The sequence below is a fragment of the Lethenteron reissneri genome, chromosome 24 (genome assembly GCF_015708825.2).
Source record: "Lethenteron reissneri isolate LAM-NWPU_2019-01 chromosome 24, ASM1570882v1, whole genome shotgun sequence".
Classification (NCBI taxonomy): Eukaryota; Metazoa; Chordata; class Hyperoartia; order Petromyzontiformes; family Petromyzontidae; genus Lethenteron; species Lethenteron reissneri.
Window position 1 is genome coordinate 6,123,246 of NC_083802.1, and position 13,103 is coordinate 6,136,348.

A 13,103-nucleotide genomic window follows, 5' to 3' on the forward strand; every position below is an offset into this window, starting at 1 on the left:
GGCAACTCTGTCGTGGACAGTGCTGTGGGGGGAGGGCCAATGCCGATTGGCCTCTCCCCTTATGGCGTCTGTGACCACCACAGTGGCTAAACGGGGGCTCTGGACGGGTGCGAGGGGCTGGCAACCCCTCCACCTTCAATTAATTACCACTAAACCACGACTTAAATATGTAACCTACACACACACACACATCACACACACCTAGGCACATATATACAAACACACATATACACTCAGGCACGCATATATATACACACACACGCAGACAAAACACGCACACGCGCGCCCACAATCCAAAGTTCCCCCGTATAACCTTAACATGATGTTGGGCAAAGTGCTGTTAGCGAGCAGCACGGTTGGCTACGTACGGTGTGAAATAAGTTGAACATACCGAAACATACATGCCTGCATCGGTCTTGAAATGTCATTGCTGCGGAATCTCCCAGGTCTATTTGCGCTTGGTAAGAATGCATTCCTTAAAAGTGTAAATTATCTCACGATTCCAATGCAATGCCACATTGTGTTATGCTTATGCTATAAAAGAACGCAATATTCCCGTAATAATGGGCATACTTTGCGTGTGTATTTACGTTAATGCCCTTTTAATGGCCACAGCATTCCAATCATAACAGTGACAGGGTCGATTACAAGTATTTATATTTAATTACAACAATGCATTCTTTACATGTAATGGGTACTTTTCTATTAAAATGGGTTCTCATTGAGGTTACTAAAATAACAATGTATTCTTTAATTATATAAATGACTCCAACATTTACATATCATTAATATTGATAGACCTACTTAATAGGGTTCATTAAAAAATATTCTTTACACGAATACAGCACTGAAACATTTATATAATTGGTGTAACTTATGGTGACGTTGATATTGACTACTGTGTCCTCACATTTCCCCTGCCAATCCCCAGTTAAACATTAATTCTGCGATACCAACTTTTAGTTTTATTCTTTACTCAGCGGAACCTGGCGGTGACATTCCAACACTCGCCTCGCACAATTTCACGTCGTGATTTTCCAGCGCTCCCAGCGATACAGACACCACGAACCTGGCCACCCCCCACCCCCAGAGTTCGATTTCCACTCACGCCCAAGGCCAACACCAGTGACGATTATCTGAACCGGTCATGGGCCTCCCCTAGGTAGACTCAGCTTCAAATGAGCACCTGGTGCGGTGTGTAAACATCGCCACCAGGGAGACAAAGGCGCTGACCACCCACCCCCTAATGTGCAGTGCCGGCCTTCATAGGTGCTCGCTAACAGCTCGCTCACGCTAGCAATACGCACACGTTGCCACCACCTGAGATCACTTCACCCTAAACGTCCATGAGCCTCAATGTGTTCCATTCAAGTCTAGGGATACACCTTTACAATTGTCGTATTTTAGAGGTTTATAAAATAACGTAAGACTCTTGCACAGGATAATTACTCGGTTACAACACAGTGGCATAGGTAAACCACTGCCAGTGATTGAGTAACCCTATCCCCTATGCGGTCAGTAAAATGACGACTACTTTGTGTAGTGGGAGAGCAAAAGTAGTTCTCCAACGGACAAACTGGTCTCTACTATATGAATGCGAACTTTAGGATTCATGTTTTGAAGTGTAACATTGGGATTCTAAATAATTGATGAAACCACACGTTACTTATTTCATTTGGTTCATGCTGCATTACAAAAGGGCATGGTGCCTAAGTGTTAATGTACTGTGCAGACCCACGCACGCACGGTACACCATTGATCCGAGTCGAGTTTCCGAGGATTAAAAATCCAAGGATTCTTCACGCACTCCACATTTACAACAAACCTCTCTCAGGTCAACACAGCCCGAAATAAGTAATTCCGTTTGCAAGTAGAGAGAAACCCCCGAGAGGATCTGGGTATTGTACAAGCCTTCCAGTCTAACTTGTTACCGTGACAAAACACAAGCGAAAGTTAGTGAGCATTCACCGTCTTTCGCTGGCAAGGACGACAAAAACGCGGCGAGCGGGTGATCTGATTAGTGAACTTGAAGCCAATGCTGAATTGTTTTTGCCCCCCTCTCAAAAGGCATGCCATAACACAGTTTTTTAACCTCTCACTGCTTATTTTACAAACTGCACGAAGGCCGCTTACATAAACTACTCAACTTTTAAGACCTCCCCGCTTTCTCTGCGGAGTGAAAATAATCCGCGGTCCACTGCCAGTGCGCACACCATAAATTATACTGCAAAACCATTACAAGATGATAGCCATAAGCAGGGCAATAAACGGGGGGGGGGGGGGGTGGCGATTTGGTAACAACTCAATTGGGTGGCTCACAAACCTAAAGCTTCCCCCGCACAGTTAACACAATTTACAAATTATCTCAATATTTCGTTTTCTTCTACCAACTTGCTTGTGCTACGGGTGCAGCAACATTTTATGTAAACACGGCGGCGAGAACAGCAGCAGCAACAACAACAATAACAAATCTTTCCGCCCCGCATCGTGAAAAACAATCTGACAAATCGTGACCTCTTGGTGCGTGGCAGCTAAAGGAGAGAGGTTGTTACAGTGTAAAAAAAAAACGAGAGCTGGCAATTCGCCAACGTGGCCAACTTTGTAACGGGTGGAATGCAGCCGCTTTTACAGCCCCGGCCACAACTGCCCCAGCCGCCCTCATTCTCAACCTCACTGTCGGTCTTTCTCGACCGGCTCCGGTGATTCTTCAAACTGCGGTGGCCGAGCAACAAAAGAGGGCTTATGGCACCGCGAGAGGTGTCCCCCCCCACCCCCCGACGCTCAAGAGGAGGGGGCCCAAAAACGCACATGGCTGAGCAGCGGACACGGATAAAAAATAAGGCGCGTGTCGTGCTTAACTTCATTTGACAAAATGCTGTTTTGCTTTCAAGGCGCCCCAAACAGTTTATCCATTTAGTAGGTAATTCTGGGGGACGTGTGCAGTGTTTTGTATGATTTTTTTAGTTTTGTGTTCAACTTTCAGAATCGTTTAAAAAATCTCAAGGAAAAATCTGTCGGGGAGGCAGACCAGTGCCGCGATTCATTCCCATCACTTCGTTATTAACCGACATTCATTCGCTACTTCCAGTCAGTTTTGCCGTCACAAAAGCACAACTCACACAGAGCTCAAGGAGAATAAATAACCCCAAAGTCGAGGAGGAGGAGGAGGGGGGGGGAGGTTAAATTGCAATCTTTACAAGCACTCATTGTGATTAAGAGGTTTGATTTTAGGGGCAGAAAATAACACATCGTGAGATATCTTGTGTTTATTTAAGTTCCATTGAGGGCACGGTATAACAATGTTCAGAGCTTGTGCACTCTTAACGTCTACAATCGCCAAAAACGTGAGAAGGCATTTGAGCCGTCTGGGTGGCTCAGCGGAGCAATGCCCACGTCATTGGCAGCCGCAGGGCAGACGAGCCCTAAAGAGCAACAAGCGTGCCACTTCCTCCACTCTGAACAACAGCCCGTGCATGTCCAGTTGGCTGGCATCATCGGCCAAGGCACCAAATAATGAACCAGAGCAAAAGTAAAGGGACATGCAATTTCTGATAGCTCTGGCAATGCGAGCAGAAGCGGGTTCTGTTCGACAGTTGGAGGGATCAATCTGGTGGCTCTGTGACATAGAGCTTGGCTTGCAACTGAAGCCTGCGAGTTCACATGGTGATTCGGGGTAGACGAAGACCACCACTCTTCTGGTGACAACAGCTGTCATCCAATGGTGGGCTGGTCACAACAATAAGAATCTGGCAATTTCCACCATTGGCTTAGGCCAGGGGTCGGCAACCAAAATAACAAGAAGAGCCATTTCTTTCCAATTCGGTACAAAATTCAGTATTTCAAGAGCCGCAATGCATCTGAGTACATACTGTACATACGTACATATCGTCAAGAAGCAGCCCGTAAAGAGCCGCATGCGGCTCCGGAGCCGTAGGTTGCCGACCCCTGGCTTAGGCCCACCATTGACAACACGAGGTGACTATGGAGATGATTAATATTTTTTTAATTGTAAAATATTCCAGAATACAGCGTGATTTAAAAGAGGTCATATTGGTTTTGAGAACTCTACAAGAGTAAAATTCTTCATTTAGTTGTGTATGCAACGACTGTTATTTCGTGTCAGAGGTGAAGAATTCTCCCCCAAAATAATAAATAATTAAGACATCAATGCCATGAATATCCTTTGTTGAGTCGTGTTAGTGTTTCCAAGAACGCTTCTCTCCTATGTCAATGGCTTTCATGGGTAACTGCGCGTTCTTTATCACTGGGGAGTTTGGTGGAGCTCGCGAAATCTCGAAGCTCCAAAAGCCATTACTGCTGGGATTGATTGGTCAGCTTGACAGTAAAACAGATGAAAACCCACTTGATTCTTTATATACAGCTCCGCGCACTGTATGGCACTGAGGCAGGTTTACGAGCCCGTTTATAATGATGATCAAGCAGCATGCATGCAATTCCAATCAAAGTTATGAATGTCAAACCGAGTCGATCATTTTTTTTTACTTATCAGGTAAAGCCAAGGAATTTTACTGAATGATTGACAACTCGTTCAATGCAATAACTCTACATCCGCAGGTCCAACCACCCAAAAACCACGAGCACAATCTCATGATTACTTGCTGCGGATTATGGCGTCCGTTGTATTTAATAATAATAAAATTACGTGTCCATGAAAGCAATACTCAGTCGTAAGATTATTTTTCAGGAGGATGCTGCATGGGGTTTTTATTTCAAAATGTTCTGAGCCAATTAATGAGTGTTTATATTAAGTGGGAGAAAACTATAGTAGCCAGAGAAAACACTTGGGTGTGAGGGGGCAACACTATCCTCGTACAGAAGGAAACAAACGACGATTAGTCCACTTCCTGTACTGCCTTCTCCTGGCGAGCCAGGGTAAGCCGTTTCATAACATCTGTGCGAGCCACCAACCCTTGCCTCCAGTGTTGGATTACAGGCATGCATCGCTGCCACCACTCAGCGATGTATGATTAGTAGAAGTGCGCTCATAAAGACCCACAATTAAATAACATGTTGCACCTAATCAGGTGAGTACCACTGGTAGATAATGCAGAGAGATTGAAAATGCAGATGTCAAACTCACCAAGCCACTAGGCTGCAAGGTGGCCAGCAGATGGCAGCACAGCAAGCAGGCTGTCAAAATCAATTTGTGTGGAGTATACGTGCGAGTTTCCTCTGGGCATTCCCGGGTTTCCTCCCACAGTCCTACACTCATTAGTGAAATTAGCCAAACAGCCCCATTGCAAGGCCCTCCCGAAAAGGAGTACCGAGATTAATGTAGGCGATGCTGGATAAACAAAGAGCACTAATCATTATTATAGTGTACAGAATATTACAAGGATGTCAGTTCTGAATGCTGCACATGACAAAGTAAGGCTGCGACTGATGGTCATTATCAAGGTTGTATAAAACTCAATATTTATTTATTTGTATACGAATGCCATATTATATTATTTTAAAACGTTTTGCTGGCTGGCAAGTGCATGTGCGCGGTGGTGATGTTACCACGCACATCTGCATGATTATGTCACCCGCATCCCACAGCATTCAGTCAGGTTCTTGAGTTGCACTGACGCCCTCCTCCATCCTCCACTCCCCCCACCCCCCCAACTTCACCTCCTCCACTCCCCCGTCTCCAGATCCCCTGCACCACCAACCCCGGCCGTGGATCCTGTGCAAATGCGCAGGCCTTGCTAGTTTTTGTGCAAAATAATTTTGGCTGGGTTCAAAATACCATCCAAAATGTACAATTATCCAGTTAAAGTTGTCAAATGATGCGATAGCTCTATGGACGCACATAGGCACACACACACTTCAACAATGAGGTATTATTCACCAAACATACTTTTTCATGAAAATACTCAGTTATTTGTAGACTTATTTTTTAATTATGTGTTAGTTGGTGTATATGTTTAAAAATATATTTACCTGCATTATTTATTGCAAATACACATATAAGTTACACAATTGGATTTAACACGGGAGCAGTTGCAATGAATAAATCATCGGCGATTCCATAAGCGAAATTGAGAACGGTTTAGCAGGCAAAAATCATTCATCTTTCAAAATTATTCAATTGTGCGAGGGCCAATTCCATCCCTGTAACCAACTGTGCGAACGCACAGTTTGGGCATTCTACAGTTATACGTGCCTTAAGACAAAAAAACAACCCTCAGTTATAAATGCACAACGCTCTGGCTACCCCGGCACTGCCAACTGACCCAAATATCACCGTCTTTTAAAACACAAAAGCCCAACACAAAAATATATCTTGGAATTTGCCCAAGCAAAGCCGCCCGCACACTGCGCCGATGCGATGGCCGAACCGACCGAAGCCATGCGGTGCCTTTTGTTCGCAGTCTCGTGTAACGGCCCAGGCACCCGGCCAGACGACCATGAACAATGGGGGGAAGAAGGAAAAAAAACTAATAGAAATATTTTTCAATGCGGGATTACAAAACCAAAGGAACCTATTAACGAAGCTGAAGTTTTCCTTGGAAATGCGTACGTACATACACACACACACGTGTACGATTGAAAACTATTCAAGAATGTCAGTTTTATAAAGTGGCGCACGGTTTATGTAAAAAGTCTTTCATTCAAAAGACGCACAGGATCTGCATTGGATGGTTGAAGAAATAAATTCACAAAACAGCTTTAATTTTTTTTAAGCAGCATGTGACAGGCCCACGTTACCCAGGATTTAAAATGAATTAGGCTTTGAATACAGTTATTAAACGACACCAACGTATTTTTTTTACATGGTTACATTTTTCCGGTCAAAACATTTCTACTGTGCTCAACACTAGAGAGAGACATTTATAAAAAAAGCTCGTTATGCCAGTATTTAAATTGAAATGCCACAGTGCTGGCTTCCTAGATGACTATTTCCATACAATGTGTGCAAACGTGTGCCGAACGCTAAATATTTGAAGAAAGCAGATACGCGTGTGCATTACATGGCCCTCCTCGCCACCACGTCACCGCTCAGACAGACAGGCGGCCACACACGGTGCAACGGGGCACGCCAACGTGTGTAAGCACACGGAGCTGCGCGTGGCTGCGGCACCAGCATTGCAAGCTCGGTAATAAAACGAAAACATCTACAGACGCACTTAAAACACAACAAAGAGAAAGATCCCCCGTATAGCCTCAACCGACTTTTGGGGCAAGTGCTGTTAGCGAGCACCTGCGGAGGCCGGCACGGCACACGAGGGGGTGGGTGGCCAGCACCACACCTGGCCGTTCTTGCCTCTCCAGTGGTGGCGATGTTTTACACATCGCACCAGGTACTCATTTGAGGCAGAGTCGACCAAGGGGAGGCCCAGGACCGATTCAGATAATCGTCACTGGTGTTGGCCGTGAGCGGGAATCGAATTCGCGTCGCCGGGTTAGCGCAGCACGCTAACAACTGCGCCACTACTCCCCACAAAATCACAATCACACAAACACACGCATATATTTTCACATTGACTGTAATAAAGAAAATTTAAAGTTAAGCAACAAAACCGTTGGATATTACAGAGCATCAGACAACTGAATTTAACCTTCTTAATCTAACAGTTGTGTTAATGTTTACATACTTTTTTACAATCAAATAATCATCCACACAGTAGTTGTTTCACGATGTACGTTTAAGAACATAACAATATATATATTCAAAATGGAAATTGCTCTCACACGATTAAAGTTTTCTTGCGATCGTAAAATATTAAGTGGCATTTATTTGGTGATATTTTCTCCAAAACGCTTGTGATGCAAACACACCGACGTTACCACCACCCTTATAAAACGCCATTACGGTAACCAATATGACCCGCAGAGTAGTTGGCAAATGCCCTCTCGTGAAAAAAATACCCAATCCGTCTCCCCACGAGATTAAGAAAGCTTGACAACTCCTCCAATGGAATTCATAGGTCATCCATGTTGGTGGCTTTCAAGCCACCACCAGGATTGCACGAACTTGTGGAGAAAGTCCAAAAAGAGTTTCACATTTACCAAGCCACTGGTTCCAAGAAAGCCACGTATGTGCAGAGAAAGCCACCGTGGGACAGAAAACATTCCTGATCTGAGAGGGGCTAAGGGGCTGTCGACTGATAATTCCCCCAGCTCCAGGAACATTGATGTATGTTCCACAGAGGGGCGGACTACAATAATGTCCACTCTGTCCTTATTTTGTATAATGCCCGTGGGGGATTGGTGGAAAGGTAAGAATGCACACTGCAGACCGTGGCTCCAGTCTAACAGAAACGCATCCACTGACTCTGCTTGTGGTTTCCAACAATGAGAGCGGAAGGTTGCCAACATGTTTTGTGGGCCGGACACAAATGGGTTCCAGACTGGAGCCCCAAACCACTGGGCGATTTAACAGCAACACCTCCCAGTGGAGGTCTCACTCAAGCGCGTCTAGCTGCTCAACCAGTTTCACTGGCAATCAGCACACCCCTGAAATGTACCTCGCTGAGATGTTGGATGAGAAGACTTGCACCCAAGCAATGAATCGCTGAGTCGGCTAGGGGCAGAATAACTAAGGCACGTTTCCAGTACCGGGTCTCGTGATGGTGTGGCGTTACGTTTTATTTCTCATTAAAAGTTTACACAGACCACGAGAGAATCAACTTGTCATTTCCCACATTCATGTTCATTTGTTTGCCCGGTCTATTTAACGTGTTAAAATAAAAAAAAATGGAACCTGGATTTCAATTGCTAATTTTTGTTTACGACTGTCATAACCTAAGAACAGCAAAGCTCTGTGGTGGTATCTTTGGGCAAGTGCAGAGCATCGTAAATATTAATAGAATAAATGTATATATTTATAGTGCTTTGTGACTCCCACTTCTGGATGAACACCTCCCGACACTATGTCGCTCCGTGTGACCATACATCACCATTCGGATCAGTGCAAGTTGGCGAAGAGGGTGTGCTCTGAACGGTTTTGACATCACTCGCCATTGATGTTAGCCGTGTCCAGGAATCGGACTGTGGTTTCCAGGTTTATAGAGCGATGCGCCAACATTCCACCACGAAATATATGTATTGGAAAGGAAATACAAACACAGACAAACAGACATTCCGCTTGTTAAAGATCACTTCAAGGCATCCTCAGATTGCTAATGGTGCCAGCAGTCACGGAGTGTGACCACGGCCTCCGGTAACCCTACCCCAGGTTCAGCCTTTACTTACAGGCAAGACCCACAAGCTCACTAGGGTCGCTATTGACAGAGAGGTATGCATTCCCCGCAAAGTAATATCATATACCGAGTAGCGTAATACTCTGCATCACTCTTGGTTAATGTTACTCCTTGCACCTCTAATGTATTGTGGGAATGCTACTCAAGGAAACACTTCAACACTCGGTGTGCGTTATATGCAGACCGCAAGCGCTCATTTCTACGCGTGGGCATTTTAATGATTATTTGAAATGACTTAAGCAGTTTATGGCAGTGATAATGTGACAGTAATATAATCAACTAATAAAACAAGTTGTGGCTTGCAGACTCAAACAATTGCAATTCACTGCAGTATCGCAGTAACATGTTGTTAAAGTTGTATTTGCATAAAGATGATTACTTAAAGAACATAAGACTTGCGTGTTGTACATTCATTTCGTATAAAAAATATACGAACTACGAACATTCGTCCTTATTACGTATGCTGCATATGAATGTAAAAAGTGACTAAAAATATTACTTTTAATTGACAAACAATGCATGTACTTTCTCAACGGACGCCTGATACGTTACAATGTGTGTTCAGTAAACTGATCAGTGGCACGCAAAAAAAAAAGCTGTTAACACCACATCCTCCAGTAACAAACAGAAAGCAGACACCCCGCGGACGCGAGGATTACATCCGCATATGAAAGTTAAACCCGAACCCAAAAAGCCCGAGACACCCGGGGAAACAAACGCCAGAGCCCCCGAGCTGTAAAACCCGAAGCCGTTTATAGGACGCGATCAAGCGTGGGAGGGCTCCCAAACTGCCCAAGGAAATCCGGAGCACAACAAAAGCCTGCAGCGCTTCTTGCCATGCATGCGCGCAAAGCCCCCGCCACACAGGCGAGACGCAGCGCGCATGGCCCCAGAAAGAACTTGCACACACGTTGACGATTGCGGAGGCCGCAATGAACAATCGTGCACACAGAATGCGTGTGAAGACGCACGCTGCCACGTACGAATCTCAGAAAACTGCCAACACAAATGATAATGATGATGATCCATTGTCTGCATGTACAGATATTTTGTGGGTGCATGCAAGGGGTGGTTGGTGTGGATGGCCACCATCATCTGCCTTCCATCCTAAGCCAATGTACACTCTGTAATGGTTTGCTCATCTTAGCCTGAGTGAACCCAGACGAGACCAGTGCCAGGACGAGACACCCACGGTGGCTCGCGACGTGCCTGACCAGGAATTGAACCCCAGCGGCCAGGATTGTAACCGTACGCTCACCACCGTCGCTGCCATGTCTCTTCCTACCCAACACACACAGACCCTTGGATGGTACACCACGGCACGAAAAGTGTCGGCTTACACCCTCGTGTCTGCTGAAGGAACACGACTGTTAGCCGCGGCGTAAAAGATGCATCGATTCATTGAGATCTTTTCTCACGTTCACGACATAAACGCGCGCTGGATCGCAGACGTATGGAAATGAGTCCACTCCATTCGCAAGCTGGTGTTATAGATAATCGGTCTGAATAACCCACGTGGCTACAAGAGGCGATACCGCTCATCACAAAGGCAAATCAATAATACGATTCTCGAGTCGAATCGTGATCCCAAATCGTTACATGCGTAACCAAGAGACGCAACAAAGTCTATACACACTACACGTGGTGCGCCGAAGCTAAGCTCTGCTTAAACACCAGGTTACGCAGGGCACATACAACGGTAACACAGTGGCCCGCACACCTTGCACGCGATGTACTCGTGTTACACTTCACCGGCACAATGACCTGTGCGTGCAAACTGTAACACACACACACACGACTACTTGAACATCATGGCACGTTCAGCCCACACGTAAGCTACTCCCACGTGGTCTTTAAACAACTTTGGACGTTCGGGTTGGTGCGTGAGACGTTCACGAAGCCTTCCACTGCCACCGAAATTCTTGAAACACAACCACGTTGCTTATACATGGCATGTGGCACACTCTCCGTACAAAGTCCGCACACGCTCGCATGACAGGAAATAAAATGTCGATCGTCATACACGTAATATGTAAAGAATGTTGTTAGTGCATGAACTGCCATGGTGGTGTAGCTCCAACTAAAGCAAGCCGGACTCAATTGACTACGGAGTAGCTGGCACCACAGCTCTCTGCCTTTCTCTCTCCACTGCTGCTGTATACAGATTTGCTCCGGGTACAGCATTCGTGTTAGAGCTAACATGACCTCCCGGAGGCCTAGGCAAGGTGTACATACAGTGCCAACACTGTACATCAGAGGTCGCAAACGGGTTTTGATTCCTTACCCGTACCCGGCCGCACCAGGGCCGGGTACGGGTAGCCGTTCCCTACCCGTACCCGTACTCTACCCGAAATGAGTGACAAACGGTTACTCACCAGTGACTCACGGTCTACCCGTACCCGTACCCGGCCGCACCAGGGTTGCAAACGGCTACCCGTACCCAGCCGGGTACGGGTAGCCGGGCATCGGGTAGGGTACGGGAATCGGGTACCCGGGTGCGACCTCTGCTGCACATGGAGGAAAAGCATCGTGAGGCGGGTTAACAACGATGCCACCTCTCTAGCATACTGCACAAATACAGAAGACAACCCCCGCCCATGTAACCTTTGACTAACCAGCAGGGCAAGTGCTGAAGGCCGGCACGGTACACGAAGATGTGATGGGGCCCACACTACAACCGGCAGAGGCGGCCTTTTATCTCCTCATTACTTATGTTTAAACACCGCACCGGGTACTGTTTAAGGCCGAGTCAACCTAGGATTGGCCCAGGAATGGTTCTGATACCCTTTTTTCCACCGATGTTAGCCGTGGCCAGGAATCAGGCCACGGCGAACACTCACACTCACAAATGCGCACACGCACCCACACACTTACTAATTACACAGAGCCCACATTCTGTACCCACAACTCTGCTGCAACGGGAGTGCACGCTTCATTGATCCTCAAAGGCTGCCTGATAAGGCTGACCGGCTGCTAAACACTATACAGCTACGTGAAGTGTACGAACCAGCAGCCCTCCTGATTTTACAGCAAGTGGTACACACACAAGTTTCAAAAAGACAAAGATCCCCCGTGTAGCCATCACATACTTTTGTGGCAAGTGCTGATAGCGAGCACCTATGAAGGCTGACACGGCACACGAGAGGGTAGGTGGCCAGCACCACACCCGGCCGCCTTTGTCTCCCTAGTGGCGACGTTTACACACTTCACCAGGTCCTCATTTGAGGCCGAGTAAATATAGGGAAGGCCCAGAACCGGTTCAGAGAATCGTCACTGGTCTTGGCCGTGAGCGGAAATCGAACTCGGGTGGTAAGGTTCGCAGCGCGGCACGCTAGCTGCCCCCCACACAAGCTGCACACACACACACAACGATCTGCATGGGAGTAAGGAGCCCCCATTCCATAATTTGCAAATTTTACAGAGCCCACCATTTGAAGGTGGATGTTGAAAGGCCAAATTGACAACCCACAATAAAACGGTGTTATTACGTTTAACTCCTAACGTCCTTGTAAACAACACTGCTTAATTCATAAAGTGACTATGCATAGAAATAATAATGAAAATAATAAAAGTACAGCCAAAGCCAGGAATGGCTTACGTTTAACATTCGGGGCAAATCAAGTGCTGCAGTTGTTTAACATTCGAGGCATTAACTCTACATTTCTAACAAGCCTCTTGTTGAGGAAGCTGTAATTATGATAAAGAGTGAATACATGATTGCAGTCCTGTGTACTGTGTATTGAACAAAAGCAGGACGCAGCCACGGCAAATTCATGTACTAGACAGGATGCAATATAAACAAATGCTATTCTACTTGAATAAAGCCAATTATGTAAATTACAGCAATCGGTTGTGTTTCAATTATGCCATGAAAACCGCAGCTCTCCTCTTTAA

The 13,103-nt window shown here is 46.1% G+C and overlaps 1 protein-coding gene across 1 annotated transcript in view; it reads right to left on the reverse strand.

The window, feature by feature from the left end:
- LOC133346461 (protein AF-9-like) overlaps positions 1-13,103 on the reverse strand; it is an 87,705-nt gene that overhangs the window by 45,762 nt on the left and 28,840 nt on the right. The gene's annotated exons all lie outside the window — the stretch shown is intronic.